The 20,409-nt window shown below is 37.7% G+C and overlaps 1 protein-coding gene across 4 annotated transcripts in view; it reads left to right on the forward strand.

Moving 5' to 3' along the window:
• The window catches only part of LOC311433415 (SAM and SH3 domain-containing protein 1-like), a 547,080-nt gene that overhangs the window by 181,818 nt on the left and 344,853 nt on the right, over window positions 1-20,409 (forward strand). The gene's annotated exons all lie outside the window — the stretch shown is intronic.

A 20,409-nucleotide genomic window follows, 5' to 3' on the forward strand; every position in this document is an offset into this window, starting at 1 on the left:
CCTGATATGGTTAGCTTTAATTAATTCTGAAAAGGCTTCTCACCTGTTACAAGAGAGTTAGCTTTTCTTGTGTGGATCAGTTTCTTTTACTGGCTTTAATAATTACATTTATCTGGTACTAATTTTTCTTCTTTGCAAAAACATTTGCAGTAACTTTTGTGTGAATGTATATTTGAATTTCCCAATTAATTAAGTCTGTAAAGCTGCACTTTAAAAGTCCATTACATCTACAAATGGGCAAAGAGCCTCTATTGTGCACAATTGGTATTGAGATATTCAAGGTGGTTAATACCGTTTATGTTCTTCTGAATCGTATTTGTGCAAATTTTTCAATATTGATCTGTATACCATTGTTACAAATCACAACCAAACCCCTATTTTCTGAAAGGTTCCAAGAGACAACGCTTTAATATGATCCTTAAATCAGTCAGCTGAAAATTATACCTTCTTAAAATGCATGACAGCTAGCATTTTGCTACAGGAAGGAAGGAAGGAGGGAACGAAGGAAGAAAGGAAGGAAGGAAGGCAGGCCGGCTGGCCAGCCGGCCCACACCTAAGGCTTAATGAAGCAAATGCATCAATTAAGTAATTAGTTTAAAAAGCAAAAGGGAATTTCATGTAACTTTTACTCACTAAACCGTAGGCTGTCTTGCTAATTTACACATTAGATTTTTCTCATAAGGAGGTTAATAGATTGTGCTTGCAACTGCATTTACGTAGATAGAAAAATAATGGACATTGAAAAGGAAATTCGTAAAACTGAAGTACGATGCCTACTATGAAGGAGTAGTTTGCTCTAAAATAAATCTTAGCATATGAAACAAAAATGTTGATTAAAAAAATCATGCTTTGATTTCTCTAATTCAATTGCAGGAAGAACTTCAGTAAAAATAGAGGGAGAGTATCATGTCTTGGATGCTATGTTGTAGTACCAGAAATTATCCTTACAACAGAAGATTTTAGTTTTCCTGTGTTCAGAGCTGATTACTTCTGTTAGGGAAGTAGAATTTTCAACCTTTTCAACCTTTCTTTTTTTTTTTTTTCTTCAACCTTTTTCTTTTCAACTTTTTTTTTTTTTTTTTCTATACTTTACAGGGTCCAGATGTTATGACCCTTTAAATGTTCCCTGTTACAACCAACCTTTGCTAACTTGAGCAGCTATGGTTGTATGTGCTCACCATTGTACTGCAAATGCAGGAAGGGACAAGTGAAGGGAAATTATTACTGCAATCATGTCTAAGTTTGTACTGTGACATGAGCTGCTTTAAAAGAGATAGTAATCCATACCCATTTCTAAAAAAGCACCTAGCACCTCCTTCCTCTCCTTTGAATTGTATCTGATGTATTTTTGATGTGTGAGGGTTGTTCTTTTTTATACACACAATATTTATTACCCTCACTGTTCTAAGAAACTTGTGGAATACTACAGCAGAAATGGAGAAAATTTTTTTCCAGTTTTGTCTATTTTATAGTACTAATATGAACTATGTACTATAGTACTAATGTGAACTAATGAAGGCCCAAACAAAGGGGCATCAATATAACAGGAGTTAAAATAATGAAATTACTGAGAAATGTCATATGTCTTTGTAACCTGATTTTGCAGGCTTTTGGTATAATCCTTAATCACTGAGTGTCTTTAAATCTAAAGTTCCCTCGTATGAGGATTTTAATCAAGTACTGTATCAGTGATACAGTTCTTGATGCTTTCATCAGAAACTCCTTGCAGATCGCACTTTGATCATTTGCAGTCTACCGTTATTACTTTCTCACATTGGGAAACATCCAAGGAAAATAGCTAATGAAAGACATTCCATCTAGTTAGAACTCTGACCTTGAATTCTGAGATCTTGTCTTTGCATGCAGCATCTACTGTTGGAGACTGATTGGTAACTGACTTTTCTTTGAAGGCATAGAAGGTCTTACTTATTTTTCTAAAAGAGGGATTTTCAGAGACTCATCTAATTCTTCAAGGTTCTTTGAAAATCCCAGATTAATTCTTGATTCATTTGTCTATTGACTGCACAGCTTTTTTTCCATTATACTCTTAGCCTCTATCTTCAAGTAAATTAAATTGTGTTTAACTGGATTTTATGGATATATTTCTTAAAGGTACTTGTAAAGGTTTTTAAAACTCAATTTATAACTATTTTATACAGCTTACCTTTAACTCAAAACTGTAAATTCCTCAGACTGACCCAAAAACTTGAGTCATACCTACAGAGGAAAAGCTTATCAGGCTGTTCTGACGATTAGCCTTCTGTAAATGAACTGGCAATCCTATATTCGGGGTACATCTGTATGACAGCTAAATGCCAGCTGAGGGCTTCTGTACTTCAGTAGAATAGCGATAGTGATGCAGGAATTTACTTGCTCGATTCAAGTTTGTGTGAACTATAACCTAGTTGCAACCTAGTTGTGAGAAACACAACTTTTGACAATAAATCCTTGTTAAATAGACTAGCATGCCCCTCAAAAGCAGTTTGTATGCCCATAAATCACCAGAGAGTGTGTTTGAACCAAGCTCACTTGGATGCAGTCAATCTATTCCTGTTCTCCATTTTACATTTGCTTTCTCATTTGCCTCCCATGCTTGCTGACCTCCCATGGTGCGACCTCAGTCCAGAAAGCTCTAGCAAAGTCTGTGAGCCAGCTGGTGTCCCTGCATGACCATCATTTGGCCTACCTTCCCCAGAGGAACCATCTCATCTTCACACCTGCCTTTACTGCCATTACTCACACTGCCACAGGCACAAAAAAATAACTGGAATATGCGCAAAGAGGTTCAATTAAGCTTTTTTTGTTGTTGTTTTTATTTCCAGTTTCTCTTTATTTGTGCCAGATTGGCATAGCCTGCAAACTTACTAAGCCTAGCAATGGCTTTTATCTCAGCAGTGTTGCTGAGGGTGTCCAATTTCTCGCCCCATTGGCCTGCCAGCTCCAGTGGACTGTCTCAGTGGTTGTGAACCTGTCAACACTAAAGGACAAGAGGGCAATATTTTGTTGAATAGCTATAAAGCCACTTCAGCAAAGCTGTAAGAATTGCAGAACGTTATTGTACTAGGATGCGTAATACCATTTGAATCTTTCACAATATTGATACTAAAAAGTAAGAATCATGATATTGCAAATGTATATGGTACTTTGAAGCTATTTTGGTTGCAATTTAAGGGTCTGAGGGTCTCTCTCTTTCCTCACTAACCATCTGTTTTCCAGACAGTCTAGGTTTTACTTTGCAAATAAGGTTATTTCTCTTGGAGATTGTGCCTGACATCACCAGCTCTTTTGCTGCAGCTTTTGAGGCCTTTATCCCCTTCATCAATGTTCCCCAGCTTCCTTCCAGATCCCTCCAGCATCCCCTGATTCTTCACTTGTGGTGTTGTCCCTATGCTTAGACTAGGCCAGGATGACTTTAGCGTAACAAAAGGTAGCAGCTTGATGAGAGCCATGTACCACGTCTAATACCAGCACTGCGGCAGAAATATTAACATTCAATACCTTTGATAATACTAGCAGGTTTCAGCGTACTGCTGCTTCAGGAAGAGGCTCCAAGCAATCAAGTTTGTTCCTGACCCTTTGTCTATTACATGTATGCTCCTTAGCTACCCAAGATGATGGGTTTTCTTGAAAGTGGAAGTATTTAAGGGAAAAAAGGGTATTAGAGGAGTTCATCAAGTGAACAATCTTATTTAATATTCTCCTTAATGACCTTGACTCATGAATGAAATTTGCTGATAAAGCAGAGATGAGGTCAATCTCAATGCAGAGGAGGAGTTGAATAACAAGAAGGATGAACTGGGTAATTTTGAGAGCTGATAAGAATAAAAAAAGAGATGAATTTAAATAGCACTAAAGATAAAGGTGTTCATCAGAAAAAAATAATAATTTCTGCTATATCCTGAATTTTCATCAGTTAGAATAAAATGACTTACTGCATAAGGCCTTTATAGGATGTTTATGAAATACTGATGAGATTTGGCTGTGTGAAACATGATAGCAAGAGACATGTGATAAAGTATTTCTAGCCTTTGCGATGAGTAGTATCAACTACTTAAAATATTGATGAGGTTCCTTCCACAATGCCACAGGCATGTCTGTCATCAAGAAGGATGAGAATGATATTGAAATCATTGCAAATAAGAGCTCCTAGGATTATTGCAGGCTATCAGGGAAAGGACATGTTTGTTGTCAGCCAATTGCATGTACCTCTTGCATAGAAAATTTCTGCAAGTATTGAGACAACAACTGCAACAGCTTTCCATTTGGAACAGGAAATCTAACCAGATTTAAGATGACACTTGATAAAGTTATAAACAGGATTATGTGATACAATTGCTTGTCTGATATACCGGGGACTAGATTAGGTGGAAGGCAATTGCTTCAAGTATATGTTATTTTCTCTTCGAAGAGATCTCTTAAGTTTCCAAGCACTGAAAATATAATTTCAAAATTCATATCAGAGCCATGCATTCTCACAACTAGTAAATCTCTACAGAAGAGGTGTCAAAGGATAGAGCTGTGAATATCTATTGACAGAAATGTTTACCTTTTAATTATTTTTTTTTTTTCCATAAGGATTCTGTATGGTTGTGTTTAAAATCTGGGCCTCCTTTGTTTGAAAACAAAACATTTCTCTCCTGGAGTTTCACAATTTTTCATCATCCTAAATCACGCCTGTCTGTGTTGGCTTTTCGGATTCACCATCCCTTCTTGAAGGTTATGGTAGTGTGGACTGACTCTAGTCAATGCCTTTTTGTCCCTTTTGCCCCTTTGGTGTTTTTGTTTGTTTGTTTTTGTTTTTTTCTAATCTGCAGTGTACATCTGGATCATGACAGGAAATGCATAAGAAACTTGTTGATAATGATAATATCTGTGTATAATGACACATCTTTCAGTAGAAGATACCTTTCAACTGTCTCATCATTTTTCCAGAGTTTACCTTTATTCTCAGCCACGGTTTGATTATTCTAAAAAATATTCCTAGTTTTAATTCAGATGCAAGAGAAAAAGTTTCCATTGATTTTTTTTATTATTATTATTATTTTCTTTTTCTGAGAATTTCTAAGTATTTGCTCTCAAGGAACTCCAATTACTTTGACAGTGACCAGATAAAATGCTGGTTACTTTCCAAGCTCTCGTTAAAGATCATTTCAAAGATCTCAGAAAACAGGCTTCTAACAAGTACTTACATCTGAACAAAAAAGGTCAGCAGTTTTACCAGATCCAATAGGATTAATGGGAATGAGAAGAACAGTCTCTAGACAGTTAGGTAGGTAATCTTCCATGTACTATCACAGTTTTACCAGATTTCATCATCCTTAAGCAGTTTTCTCTCAGATTCACAGACATTAATGTCTTAGGCTTCAAGACAAGAAACTGAAGGATTTACCTTCCAGACAATAAGCATCACTGTACAGTCAACATTAGAAAGTAATTTTTAAAAATCACAAGGACAAGAATTCAAAATTCATTTGAGGAATACATTAGTGTTCCTGTACTATTAATTATATCTGTATCCTAGCTTTCTGAAGTTTTGGGTTTCAGTGGAAAAAACATTCAATGTTTCCTTCCAGTTCTGGATCTGTTTCCACGCATGTTCAAAGCTCCCAAATTCTTAAACTATGTCTGCATGAATAAATATAGAATTCCAGCAGGAGACTATAATACTTAAACATTTTTACTCTCATTAGTCCCTGAACCCTTGATATTTTTACAGGTGGGAAAGTCTATTAAAAATAAGTAAATAAATAAATATCAAATATTTCCTATTAGCTGTCATAGTGGCCCCATAGAATTAGTATGTATTGACAGTTTATGCATCTGGAATGCTTATGTGCACATTTTTTTCTTTGGATGCAGAAAAAAAAAAAAAAGCCTCTAAAAACCTCTACCTTCTACTAACTGTTGTCCATTATTTTCAACCTGTATGCATAAAATATTTCTGAGTGCATGTAATTCTTTGGAAAAGATTACACTTGGTCACTTAAACAACTTTTCTGCTTCTTCAGAAAAGACTGGTGTTTCAATTGTAACAATTTGCTGCACATTTTCTATGTTTTCAGTGTACCTACTTGGCACTTTAAAAAGGGAAGTTGTTCAATAAATGTCGACATTGCATCCTCACAATCCCAGTCAGCCTGTCTCTGCCCTCTTAAAAATTCTCCAGAGTTCTTCCTCTCCTCCTGCATAGTCTTCCCAGCTGGGCATGAGTCACCTGCTGCTGGGACTGATTTTGAGTTCTGGACATGCTTCTTGCCAATCCAATTTCTGCTGCTCAAAATGGCCAAAATATTCTTTCTACCTGTACTTTCAGAAAAAAAAGAGAAGCATACACATCTTATTCCTCTCTCCAGATGCTATATAAGAATTCTACTTTCTTTTAAAGTATAGTTAAAACATTTAAACATGTTTAAAGAGGTTCAAAACAGAGGAAAGAAAACAATAACAAACGAACAAACAAAAAAAAAGATCTAGGTTCTAACTAACATAATTAAAAAAAAAAAAAAAATCCAGCATTTTCCCTCATTTGTATTTTTTTACTCTGAGTTGTATGGCTTCACCATAACTGGATAAAGGATCTTTGAGTACTACATGCACTTAGTGAAGGAAATATGCTTTATTATTCAGAACATTTTTAACAATATTTTATCTAGAACAATTTAATAAGTAATCATGAAAAATATCCAGATGTATTAGTCATATAACATATGTGAGCATCAAATGGGTCACATGGCAAGATGTGCTTTGCAGAACATGGTAAGTAGATCATTTTGACTTCTTAGATTTCAGAACAGGGAAAGGGTTGATAATTTTAGTTGACCCAAACCCAAGATTCTGCAACAGGAAATCTAGAGATATGAAAGATTGTAGAAGAAATCTCTGGGGGAAGTAGCTTAGAGAGAAAGAAAACAATGACAGTATGGACAGAGGTATTGTTCTATAAACTGTCTTCTGTTTTGTCAGTAGAAGAAAGAACTTCACTGAAAAATAGAAGTACCATGTGGCAGTCTGCTTTTAATAAATGTTTGCTCTTTTTTAGGGCTCCCACGGGGCTGCTCTAGATTAGCCTGTAGAGAAGTTGCTGAAGTAAGAGAAATACGTGGCCCTCCTTGAGCAGTCCTGCTCTAGATCTCTGTCAAGCAGTGTCTTCTGCAAGTGTAATCTGTTCCCAGCAAGTGATGGTGGTTGAATGCATGACAGGAAACTGAAGTCAGTTCTTTTAGGAAGCATAAAATCCAGTGGACAAAAAGGACTCCGATTTTTGTGCTAAGAAGTTATTCAGTATTAGGTATATCTGGGGGATTTTTGAGACCCTTTTCTGACTTTAAAAAACATAAAACCTAATAGATATTACTCATTGAGAGTCAGTCACATTACTCCCTGCCATATGATTCAATAGTACTTTTTTTAATTTGTTTTTCCATTGTTTTATTACCCTTCTCACACAAACCTTTTAACTCCAAATACAGTCTGGAGGCATTTCACAATCAGGTAACTTTGGATGGTTATCAGCTATGACTACAAGTTCCAGTGAAGAAAATACTGGGTGACTTTTTTTTCTCCTTTCTCCTGTATACTCCTCCAAAAGGCACCGACACATGGAACTTCAGCCTTTGGACACAACAGTTGCCATGGGAATCTGAATGTTTAACCCCCAAGTCCTTTGCAAAAGTACACCTTCCTTTTGGCAAAGGTGTTTCTATGGAAACATTTACTGGAGGCCACAGAACTTACGTGGGATGTGCCGTAAGACTTCTTTTGCACATTATCTGTCTTAAATATGTCAATATAGGTTTAGTCATATTAAGCCAGATAAAGGTGAGGAGAAATGTTTTCCTTGGTGACTAGACTTTCCAGGAGTTACTGAACACAGCTCATCAGAATTTTACTTTATTTTAGGTTTTTATTCTGTATTCTTTCATTATTTCTGATGGGGTGCACTGTTCTTCTGCAGCAGTCATTGTCTGAATAATATTGGCCGATCGTATTATCTTCAAAGAAAATATAACAGTATCACTTTTGGTCCTTCTTTAATAAACCAAATAGGACTTTTAATTTCTGAGAAGATGTTAGTGGTGTTTTTCAGCTTCCTAAGATGTCACTTTCGTATTTGAAAGGGAGTTACTTTCTGTAGCAAATGTAATGGATTGAGGGGTTAAGTATGGGTTTTTATTGTTTCTTTTGATTCACTATAGATCATTGTCACCTCTGATAATGGTTTTCACCTTAAAAAATGAGATGACACTTCCCAAATTAAAATGGGCCATGTTTTCTCGCTGAGAGTCATCCATTGATGTCGGCTTCCATTTACAGCTGAGCCTGAGCAGGCAGCAGTGTTCTTGCCTTGTAATAAATAATTTTGGGTTATCATCATTGTTTTATTACTGTGCTATCAGCCTTTATATTTATTCCCATCCATCAGTGAAGGGACTCTTATTGCTGCCAGGTATGTGGGCCCATTTTGTTTCCCTGATTGTTTCAAAATACTGGTGCTGGCTTTGCATCAGCCATTACTTTGCTATCACTATTGAGAATAGCTACAATATGGGTTATTATTAATGTCGATCATTTTCTGTTGGCAAGGGTACAAAAGTCAGCTTCAGCCAACACCATGTTACTTTTAACTGGAATCTTAATCAGATCATCTTCCTTGGCCAGGGAAAGGTGTAGAAGAGAAAATCAGATGAGCTACAAGAATTAGGACAAATAAAGGCATTTTGTGAATGCATTTGTGACAAATTAGCTCAGACTACAAATAGAGATTGATTAGTTTGGGTGAAATGGATCGGTGCTTGGTAACATAGGGGTCAGACTCATCAAGTTTAAGGGGAGGGAAGATATGTTTAGAACTGATGTTAGCTTTTCTTCTGACATTAACCCGAAATTGAAAATCAACGCAATTAGCATTGTGGAAGCTTATCATATATACAGTCTTCTTGGGTAAGAAGCATCTATTCTTGCTCAGAAGCTAGACAAAATGTAAATTCTGAAAGTGATAGGCAAACTGAGTCATACCCAGTAGAACTACTGCTTCTTGTCACCTCACCCCCAATGACAGCAGTTAGTTAGGCACCAGCATCCCTTCCACTCACTGAGAAGCCTGCAGAATCTTATTCACTAGATTTACTTGAGATGAGTCCTATAAGTCTGCTGCATTAAAATACTCAGAACTGCTTGCAACTGTGCAATTGATGCTAAGTTTATTTATTTTTTGATATTGGATGCATAAAAAGGAGAGAAGAAAATATTTCCATCATCTACCTGTTGGCATTTGGAGCATTTCATTCAAGAAAACATTACTTTCTCCTGCCTAATAATAAAGGTGCCATGAAATTTAAAGCTTTACATGTAAAAAATAAATAAATAAATAAAAATAAATCATGCATACGTTACTATCTGGTATTAAAAATTCTACTTTGAAAAATAAGCAATTTGCTTAAATATGGAAGCAAAGCCTCAATGCAAAGTCTCAATGAGGCATCTGAAATTATTCAAGTACTTTTTAACAAGCATTCATTGCCATGCATAAGTTAGGTGGCTGTGCACACAATCTTTTGATCCTTATGTGTACCATTTGGTGCTCAGTTTCAGACTGTCTCAAAATTGGAACATTTGTTTTCTTAGCTGGATTACTTAAAAATGTGTTTTGCCAAGACTTTAAGCAAGCCAAATATTTATAGATTTTGGTTACTAGGGATTCTTTCCTGGGTAAAATTTTTCAGACCTCTGGAGTAAACGTATTATTACCTGGAAAGTGGTGAGAAATGCTGTATTGCTACCTGGTCCCCTTCCTACATTTCCTTGGTTAATTTCCATCCATATCTTTAATTCTCTGGAATAAATCATTTCCATGTTCAAAATTATTGGTTTAACCCTCTCAGAATTAAATATTTTCTACCCAAATGAAGTCAGTCTTCTCTAGTATCTTGGCAAAATCAAATTAATTAATGCTGGACTTTACTCCTTCCTCAGGTCTTCTCTGCTGTTGCAAGAAACTGTACCCTAGATAACTAGCAGGCCTTGTGGGCACCATTTCTTTCTCTTTACTTAAGCCTGCTGCCCCCTCTTTTTAGCATTTTAGAAACTATGTCATACTGTCTTTCCATGCCCAGGAAGAAGGATGACGCACAAAGGTTAGTATAAATCTTGTCATCTTGTAGACAGTGAGAATATGGCTACTTCTTCACTTCTTTCTTCTCTTTCTTAACCTTCTGTCTCTGGTAGCATCTTGCTTTTTGTTGTACTTTGGTTCTCTGTTCCCACTGATACTTGTTCTTCTTGGAGTGCAGTCCACTAATTGAAGACAGAGATCACATGAAAGGACAAAAGGCAAAATTTCTCCATGACTTGAAGGAAAATGAAGTCTTGATTATATATATATATGTGTATATATAAATAAATATATATATTTTTCAATTGTGTTAGGAGAGACAATGCTAGAATTAAATAAGGTGTGTGGCATGAAATCTGCAGTTTGGGAATCCTCCCTTGAGACTGCACTGCCTCTGTGCTCCTCTTGTGCCCTAGGAGCAGAGCAGTTTTCATAAAATGAAGGAAGAGAACTTGCTGTTAAGCCATGTTCCCCCCCTTTTTCCATAGCCAGTGGTGAGCTTTCCTTACTCTGTGAAGGGCCAGAAGAGATCTATCATTTTTGCCCTGTCAATGGGGAAGCAGTCCAGTCCTGTACATAGGGTTAACGTAGGGAAGGTTCCACAAGTTCTTTGGGCTACAGTCTATACCATGGATCCAGACCTTTTCTAAAGCATTTAATTTGGAGTAAGGGTTTAGCTGAATGAATAAAATGTTCTTTCAAATAAAATTTCCATTGAATTCTTGTGGCACATTGGTAGGAAAGCTCACACAATTGATATTATGGAGAGCTAGGGGAACACAACTGATATTCCAATAATAAACCTTCTCTTTGTGGCATCTGTATTCAATGCATAAATAAGGAAGTAGAAGTTTCCATTATATGGTTTTGTATCCTGCAGTGATCTCTAAGAGCTTCCATCAGTTTCAGAATCTGTTGGATTTCCTGCAATATGGAGTATTTCTCTCTTCCTTCCTCCACCCAAAAGGACAGGCATTAGATAATATTTACCTGAAAATAGTATTACTGAAGTGGAGGAGCATATGTGCTCCTATATTTGTGTCTAAAAAAGAAAAGAATTAAATAAAAATTGTGATTTCAGCTAGGCTGACATGGAAGAAAGAGCATTTTTCATGTTAAGAACTCATTTTTTATAGGAGTAATGTATACAAATGTATTGTAATGAAGATTTGGTAAATTATAATTGGTAACAGTGTTGTAACTTGATAGATTTTTCTGTCAATGCACTTTTATTGTGACCATCCTTTCTTTCATTTCTAGTTCTCATTTATGTCAAGTAGGGGAGCAATGACACTTAATATTGTTCGTGCATGTTCAACAAGGAATAGCTAGTTGGGGTGAATATGGGTATACTAACACATACCTAGTATCTTGGCAACACTAATGCTAAGCCCTTCAGTATTTCCACAGTGGTAGTATCATTATGGTGACAAGATAAAAGCACAGAAGTTCACCTATACTATTGTATTGGGTTTACATGGCAAGGATTTGGTATCAAGGGCCTACAGGGGTGGCCTCTGTGAAAAGAGCCCAGCAGCTGCCCCATGTCAGATCAGAGCCAGCTCCAGCCGGCTCAAAAAAAGGACCCACTGCTACCCAGAGCCAAGCCTGGGAGTGACAGTGGGTGGGCCTTTGGGAGAGCAGATTCAAGAAACGGGAAAAAAAAAAAAAAAAAAAAAAAAATAATAATAATAATAATAATAATAATAATAATAATAATAATAATAAAACTGCTGTGCAACAGCGGCTAGGAGAGAGGAGTGAGAACCAGCCCTACAGACCCCAAAGCCAGTGGAGAAGGAGGGCAGGAGGTGCTCTAGTCACAGAGCAGCAGTTCCCCTGCAGCCCATGGAGGAGCCCCCGGTGGAGCAGGTGGATGTGGCCTGGAGGAGGCTGTGGCCCATGGAGAGCCCCCACAGGAGCAGGCCCCGGGCCGGAGCTGCAGCCCATGGAGAAGAGCCCACACAGGAGCAGCAGGTCTGGGGGGAGCTGCTGGCCACCCGTGGGGACCCGTGCTGGAGCAGTTTGCTCCTGGGGGATGGATGGACCCCATGGTATGGAGCCGTGTGGGAGCAGTGCTTGGAGAGCTGCTGCCTGTGGGCAGCCCCCGCAGGCTCAGTTCAGGAAGGATGCCATCCCGTGGGAAGGACCCCACAGGGAGCAGGGGCAGAGAGGGACTGTGAAGGAGCAGGGGAGATGAAGTGTCAGGGGCTGACCTCAAGCCCCAGTCCCTGTTCCTCTGTGCCTCTCAAGGGAGGAGGCAGAAGAAGATGGATGGGGGGAAGGTGTTTCTAGTTTGCTTTTAGTTTCTCACTTCTCTAGTCCACTAGTGATGGGCAATAAATTATATTAATCTCCCTATGCTGAGTCTGTTTTGCCCGTGATGACAATCATAGAGTGTTGTCCTTATCTCAACCCCTGAGCCCTTTCCATTGTATTTTCTCCCCCTTTCCCTTTGAGGAGGGGGAGTGAGAGAGTGGGTGTGGTAGAGCTCAGCTACCCAGCTGGGTAAAACCACCATCAAGCATTCCTCTGGTAAATCTTAATCTTTAATGCAGGACTAAAAAAGCTTGCTCTGGTCCTGATTCAGGAGAGCTTTCAGACCAAAGACTTTAGTTTCTGCATACCTTTTTAAGCAACACAGTTCATAATCATGCTCAGGTTATTTTGCTGAATCTGTCTTTTAGAGAGACAAGATTGTATGGTACTTTTCATTTGAGCAGTTGCTTATACGGTTATCCAAGACTCCCAGCTCAGCTTCTTGGAGCTTTCCGAACAAGTGCAGTGGCAAGTTGCGTGTTACTTAGGCCAGACAAGGTTCTTAAGTAGAAGATTTATCATTTTACTAATTTATAAACATTTCTTACAATGATGTTATTTGCAGGGGGATTGTTGAGGGTGTTTTGTCTCATCTTACCTAACCAGCAATTTCAGCATCACTTATAATAATAAATATAGGGTTCCTTAATACAGTGCTCTATTCCAATTTAGATATCCTGCATACACAAAGTGTTCAAAGATTCATGACTATGTCTTATGCTATCTTAAGTAGTAACCAAGGTAGGAAATACCATTTTTGTTCTATAGCAGCAAAATAGTTTAAAAATCTATGAATGAGCAGACCTTATTTGTTACTGTATCAAGTTTTTCCATAATGAATTTTGTCAGGAAGATCTAATCAAATCAAATAGTGGTAAATGGTGACAGTGATACATGGAAGTACGTCAAATACATAGGTATCTTGAGAGACATTGAATGTTTTCAATTGCCTGTTGAAACTGTAAAATATTGTAAAAGGCATGATGTGTAGTAACAGATTATTTTAAGTTGTTTTGTTTTTTTTTTAGTGATGTTTAACTGTTTGGGGGTTCTCATGTGTAGTGCCATAATACTGATCTCCTTAGGTAAAACTGTATGCGTTGGATTAGTTGAAATCTATTAAGAGAGAAGCAATTTTTTCAGCATTACAGTGTTTGAAAACTAAGTTTGGTTGTGGTCAGAAGCTGAATAAATTAGTAATGAATCATAGTGGCAAACTTAATATTTGTGGTTTGCAATTCTATCTTTATGTGTTGGGGTAACTTCACAATAGTACACCTGCAGGCAGAAGATATTATGTGAATGACCACCTTGTTTCAAAGGAGAGATGAAAACTTCAGACTCATTCTTAAAGGTGGAGCAGTCCTACCACCTAATGCTCCAATTAATTCCGGCCTTTATTAAATGATAATGGGCACAAAGATGGAACTACCATTTCATCCAGGGAATTTAATTCAGGGATATACAATAAAAGAAATTAATCAATCGATCATTCTTTCTTGTCTTTTATGAGTTAATTTTGACAAAATTTAGTTGTAATTTCTGTGTTTCTAGCATTCTCTTATATTTGTCAAAAAAAATACACATTTGTTGTCAAAAAAAATACACATTAGGATGGGAGAGGACTATTGGGTTATCTTCTCTGTTATCTCAAATATATTAAGCAGATTGGTTAAGAGGTAACATTAGGTATCATGCATTCAGGGATTTATGTATTTTTTTCAGCACTATTAACTTTGATTTTGCATTAGTTTGTTGTGCCTCAAGGACCTGCTAGCTTGGACAGAGGTTATCCAGTAACTACTAACCTTGTCTGTGTTACTATTGATTCAGTCTTTCAGGCATAGTTAAAAAGCAAAGGCAACTTTGAAAATAGAAATTGTGTCACAGTCTACTGCAAAGTGTTTATCAAAGCAAGAGTGAAAACTAACCAAATATGCCCTTCTGTCTCCTTAAACTATGGGGTTCATTGTAAATAAACACAGATGCTTTAAATGAGCCCTATGCACCCATATAATTTTTGGATTTTGTGTTTCTTGATAGGCAATAGAAGTCTTTTTATGCTTGTTCACACTTATTGGTTAAATATTGAATTTTAAATCATTGAGGAAATATAGGAGAGGGAGAAACGGTGGATCTGTCACTTTGACCTGGTCAGCATTCCTAATGTTTAGCCTTCTGGAGAGGCTTCTGGAAAAAGTCAGTCTTTCCCAAGAGCCAGTGAACCCCACTTCTGTCACTTGTGGCAGAGCAGATCATCTCAGCTAGCAGAAGCCTTCAGCTGCACACAGCCTCAGAGACCCTGGGAAAGCTGGAAGCTGATGGGCTTTGGGAAGCTCAGTTTGAGCAGGTGAGAAGAGGGGCTTTCCCATGCCCTCTGATACGATGACGAGCAATGTGGTTAAACCTAGACACTGAAAGCCGGTGAGCACAAGGCAAGGCAATAGCTTATCTTCGAGCCTTTTGATCTACTCTTCATCACTCTTCAGTTCTGAATTTCTTTAGTTGCAATTATCTTATTCTAATAATTATTTCTGTTTTCTAAGAAAAAATATCAGGGACTGTAAATTTCCAATTAAAGACCGCAAATATTTAGTGTCTTCAGAGATGCTCAGAAGATAGAGGGTGGCAGTTGTTTCCCAAGGCTCCAGCTGGCTTGAAATCATGTCAGACTTTTCTTCACCCACTTTCCAGTTTGCACCATTTGAATCTAACATTCAAACCATCGTAACAGAAAAGGGTAGGGAGTCAGAGAGGAAGGCTTGTAGTGATCTCTTGTATCTTTCAGCTGGCCAGATAGGGTTGCCCTTTAAGTCACACATGCTGTAGTACATTTTGTGTCATCTTGTCCAGTCTGCTATTAGGAAATTAATTTCCTTTCTATTATATTCTCTCCTTAATCTCATCATATTTTCATTTTTGTATCTTCCTTGTATCACCCTAAGTACTCTAGTCAGTCTACATGCTGCTTTCATACTTTTGCAAATCATTTTAATAGAGGTTGTTTTGCAGAAAGGATTGGATATATTAATTTACATTTAAATGGTAAGTTTTATCCCAGTCTCCGGGTGTTTATTGATGCTACAGTAAAATCATAGCACCTCCAAGCCAATGCATCAAGCGAGAACTTGGCAAGCTGTAACCACTTGTTCCTGTGGCATTCCCCAAAATTCATGTAGTCATGAAGGAAATCCTTTGGCTCAACATCTACCAGCACATAACCACCTCACTGTGGATGAGGTCGTCATCCTCTGTGTGGATGAGAGGTCTACTGTTGGCTGTGCTCCTCTTTGGCCAGTACTGGATAGGGCAGCATGAAGAAAGATGTTGTCTGAGTGAGTCCCAAGATCTTTGACAGTAAGATTTGCCTCACAAAAAGCTAGTTCTAGCATTTAAATATTCTGAATGTTCACATATTTTTCTGGAACAGCATTTTTATATATTTATTTTTATAAGTCGATTCATAATAATTTAATCACACATCACAGTTTCTGCTGTGCATTTTTCTCAGCTGTGCAGTTTAAGCAATGTGTATGTAGTGGCTTGAGCAACAGCGCTGGGGGAGAAATGGGACAGTGAAAGCTCAGGGGAGTCAGTACATCATCTTCCTACATTAAAATGATACTGCAGAAGTAGTGATATTGTTCTTACTGAAAGCTATTCTAAATAAATGAAATATTCCACTAGAGGAAATGGAAAGCAAATTTGTTTTGACTTCACAACATAACAGTAAATATCGTATAATATTATATTTTCAGTTCTGTGAAAGGGAACGTTTGCTATAGTCAAAGGAACAACATATTTCTGTGGTAATAAATATCCTTAAAAAGAAAAAAAAAAAAAAAAAAAGTAGTGTTTTTGTTTGTATGCTTGTTTGTTTGTTTTCAAACAAACAACATGTCTTTAACAAGGAAATGGAGAAAAAAGTCATTATTTTCACTCGACAACTAATCATTATGCCCTTGCTGTGGTAAACATATATTTCTCTCAGTTTGGCTGCATTACATAATAAAATATTCTGGTTTCAGCAAGTGTGTTTTCTGCTGAGTGTTGTGAAATTTAATAGAGAAGTAATGTCTTATTGATGCTTAGTTTTTGTGACCTTTTCCGTCTTGTATTAGTGACATATTGGTCCTCTGTCTCCTGTAGTATGGGATTCTAATGGATAGGATAGAATGGGTCAGATAATGAAAGTCCCTGGTACATTAACTTTCAATTTCATGAATGTCTGAATACTGCCTGGAAGATGAATAACGGGCATTTCCTTCTTTTTGCATTTTAACATTTATGACCTGGTTACAATTTGTGTGTGTGTGTTACCTCATAACAGGTCTTATATTATAGTATTAAGCTGTGTGCTCTGCTTTTGGCAAAGAGAAAATCTTGTAATTTGCAGAGGGAGGCAGATAATGCCCAAATGCTTCTGTGTAAGACAGTCTAATGCCGATTTTTTATTAGCAAGCACATATATATATATATTTATTATTATTATTAATTACTGTTTGTTGTTTTTTTTTTTTCCCAGTGTTATGTTCCTTATTTAATAAGGTCTCACTTTCCTGGTTTAGGAATGCAGATAGACTTTGTTAGTGGTCAATCAGTAACTGAAAAACAGTAATTTAATAATGTTGGCAGCACTTGAGCCTTGTAAGGTTGTAACAGTCACGTGATATGTGGAAGACAACCAAGGATAGGGTGGTTTCCTGTATTTTTAGGAGGCATGCAAGTGTTTGTAGGATGCACCATTACATATATAATAGACATGTTGTGTATGGGATATAATGAGTGTTTTGGAACTGGAAGTAGTTAGATTTGATACTGCCACTGTGAAAACAAATAAAGAACTGTTCATGATATGACTGAAGGTATGACAGGGTGGGAACTCAATCAATCCTTCAGTTCTTCATAATATATTAATGTGGCAGTTAGTCTTTTTTACAAAGTGTGCAAGAAGCCTTGTAGGCAAGGCTTTTAGTTGAAGTTTCAGAACACACTAGCTTAAGCTTACAGCCTCTTTTGGAAATTTCAAGAAGCCTGTACAATGTCAACTTTTACAGCAATGGGTACCAGAAAATTTCTGAGAACGATGATAATAATACCTAATGTTAAATAACATCAGTGCAGCAGCAGCCGAATCTTTATGTTTAAAACACTGTAAAATATTTTCAGGGGAGGACGAAAAAAAAAAGAAAAAAAACATTCTGTAGAGAAATTCAGCTGCATTTAGTCTCCTTCCATTCAGCAGCATTCAGCCACTGGAAGCAAAGTTATTAGTGTCAGTATTTGTTTCATCCATTGAGAATGATGGATATAGATGAATAGATTGGTTAACAAGATGAGAATATAGCCAGTGTGCTATGTCTAGATAGGAATTGGACTAATTTCCTCATTAAAGTGAGGTTTGTGGTTTCTGTTGCAGATTATAAACTGATCTGAAGTTAGGACTAGGGGAAAAGGATGTTTCTCCCATGTTGTGAAGGAAGAAAACCCACAAACATTTAAGTGAGATTTTCTATGGGGAGGTATGAAACATGATGCTGTAAGTAGGGTAGGTTACATCAGAGTGTTTTATTGTTTTGTGGTTGCAACAGCTGAGTCAGTTCACAATGCGTCTCTGAGAAAAATTGTCTGTCAACAATTTTTCAATTCACAATATTAGCGTTATTTATGATCCCAAAAGAAGAATTCAAAACATTCTTGGGCTGGATTAAATCTGCTGCCTAGGACCCATTCTTCCTGAGAAGAGGTTTGGTTGAAGTATTTCAGGAATGAGCAGCATGTGGATTTAGCAGTTCTGTGGAACTGGTTGTAACACTCCTGCGGTTATGTAGGCACTTTATAATTAACTTAGTTTGATAGACATTCTTATTTTACAACCAAAATTGTAAAGAGGGAAACAAAAAATACAATGGCTTCTTCTGGTGCCAAAACAGCATACATTCTTTTTTTTGTTTTGTTTTTTTGTTTTCCCCAGAGGTGTGATTTAATAAGGGACCTTTTGAATAAAATCTGTATATAAATACATAAGTAAATACACATTTTATGGAAAAGGGAAAATATTTTGTACTGGGTAGCCTGTATGCAGAAAAAAATAAATTTAACTGCAAAGGAAGAACTGCAAAGTAACTTTAGTGTTGCACATTGTGATCTGAAAAGCCTGAAAGACTCATTTTTAGAATAACCAGGTACTTTTGGAGAAGAAATTCCTCAGCATGGGTCATGCTCACTATCATTAGCAGTCCCATCTGTTTCAGGAGCAAGGACTTATTTGTGGACAGCTGCTGATTATGCAGATGCTGCCTTGTTTATAGATGTTCTGCCCTGAAGTAAAACATGACTGTATGTGCACATGGAGCATCTTTTACCTGTGTTTAGAGTATTGCTTCATCTTTGGTAACAAAAATAGTTGCTAAGATTGTGCCTGAAGCCTTGTTTAGCATTTGCCTGCCTGACAGGCCATAAAAGACTGTTAATGTGCCTGGCATGTGTAAAAACAGGTTACCTCCTACAATAGTCTGTTAGAAATAGCCAGCTACTTGCTTATCAATCCCAGTCTGGTTCCAGCATCAAATGGGAAAGCTGGTATTTGGAGGATTGGTGCACAAGCAAGCGTACAAAACAATTCAAGCCTCAAATCAACCTCCTTCCATCCAGGTCCTGTTGCCTTTGGAAGATCAGGTCAGGGTTTATGGGGTTGCTGCAGCCCCTCTCTGGATGTACCCTTGACTGCCACTGGAGTAGATGACATTGCCAAAAGCAGCTGCAATGGTATTTGGCTAGAGGTAAATTTTAGGAAGTACAGGCATCATCTACTTGGACTTGGGGGTCCTGGTGGATGACAGGTTGACCATGAGCCAGCACTGTGCCCTTGTGGCCAAGAGGGCTAATGGGATCCTGGCATGCATTAAAAGGAGCGTGGCCGGCAGGTCAAGGAAGGTGATCCTCCCCCTCTACTCTGCCCTGGTCAGGCCTCACCTGGAGTACTGTGTCCAGTTCTGGGCTCCCCGGTACAAGAAAAACAGGGATCTCCTGGAAAGAGTCCAGCGGAGGGCCACAAAGATGATATGGGGCCTGGAGCATCTTCCCTATGAGGAAAGGCTGAGAGACCTGGGTCTGTTCAGCCTGGAGAAGAGAAGACTGAGAGGGATCTCCTCAGCGTATATAAATATCTGAGGGTTGGGGGACAGAAGGATGTAGCCAACCTCTTCTCAGTGGTTTGTGGGGATAGGACAAGGGGCAATGGCTGCAAGTTAGAACACAGGAAGTTCCGCACTGACATGTGAAGGAACTTCTTCACGGTGAGGGTGACGGAGCATTGGAACAGGCTGCCTAGGGAGGTTGTGGAGTCTCCTTCTCTGGAGATATTCAAGGCCTGTCTGGACGCCTACCTGGGCAGCCTGCACAGAGGAACCTGCTTTGGCAGGGGGGTTGGACCCAATGATCTTTCGAGGTCCCTTCCAACCCCTACAGTTCCATAATTCTGTGATTCATGTTACTTCCATAGGTAAAAAACCAGGGCTTAGTATATTCACTGTGAAATAGAGCAAAACTGTAATATGAAGGAAAGGCAGTGAAATCAGGCTTCTTTCAGGAATTAACTTGATTTACTTGCATTTTAAAATCAACCGGATGGTATCAATCAGTTTTAGTCTATGGTTAAAATTTCATTTATTTTAACGCACAGAGAAAAGGGTATTGAAAGTAATCACTTGAAAGTGCTGACATAAAATATTATCCAACATATTTTTCCCAGATTTAAGAATGAACCAATACAATCAAAAGAGATAATCTGCAGTTTAAATTTTTTACCTTCAAAACACGTATTGTACGGCCATAGAAGATACACACACTTTGTACGAAAGATGAGTACACAGTTCTTTAAAATGAATGAAATAAATCTAGTAAAAGAGTAAATAGCTTTTAATTTAATATGTAATCTGACAATATGTTTTACACTGAGGTATGCCTTATATGTCATG

The sequence above is a fragment of the Aythya ferina genome, assembly GCF_964211825.1.
Source record: "Aythya ferina genome assembly, chromosome: 3".
Taxonomy (NCBI): domain Eukaryota; kingdom Metazoa; phylum Chordata; class Aves; order Anseriformes; family Anatidae; genus Aythya; species Aythya ferina.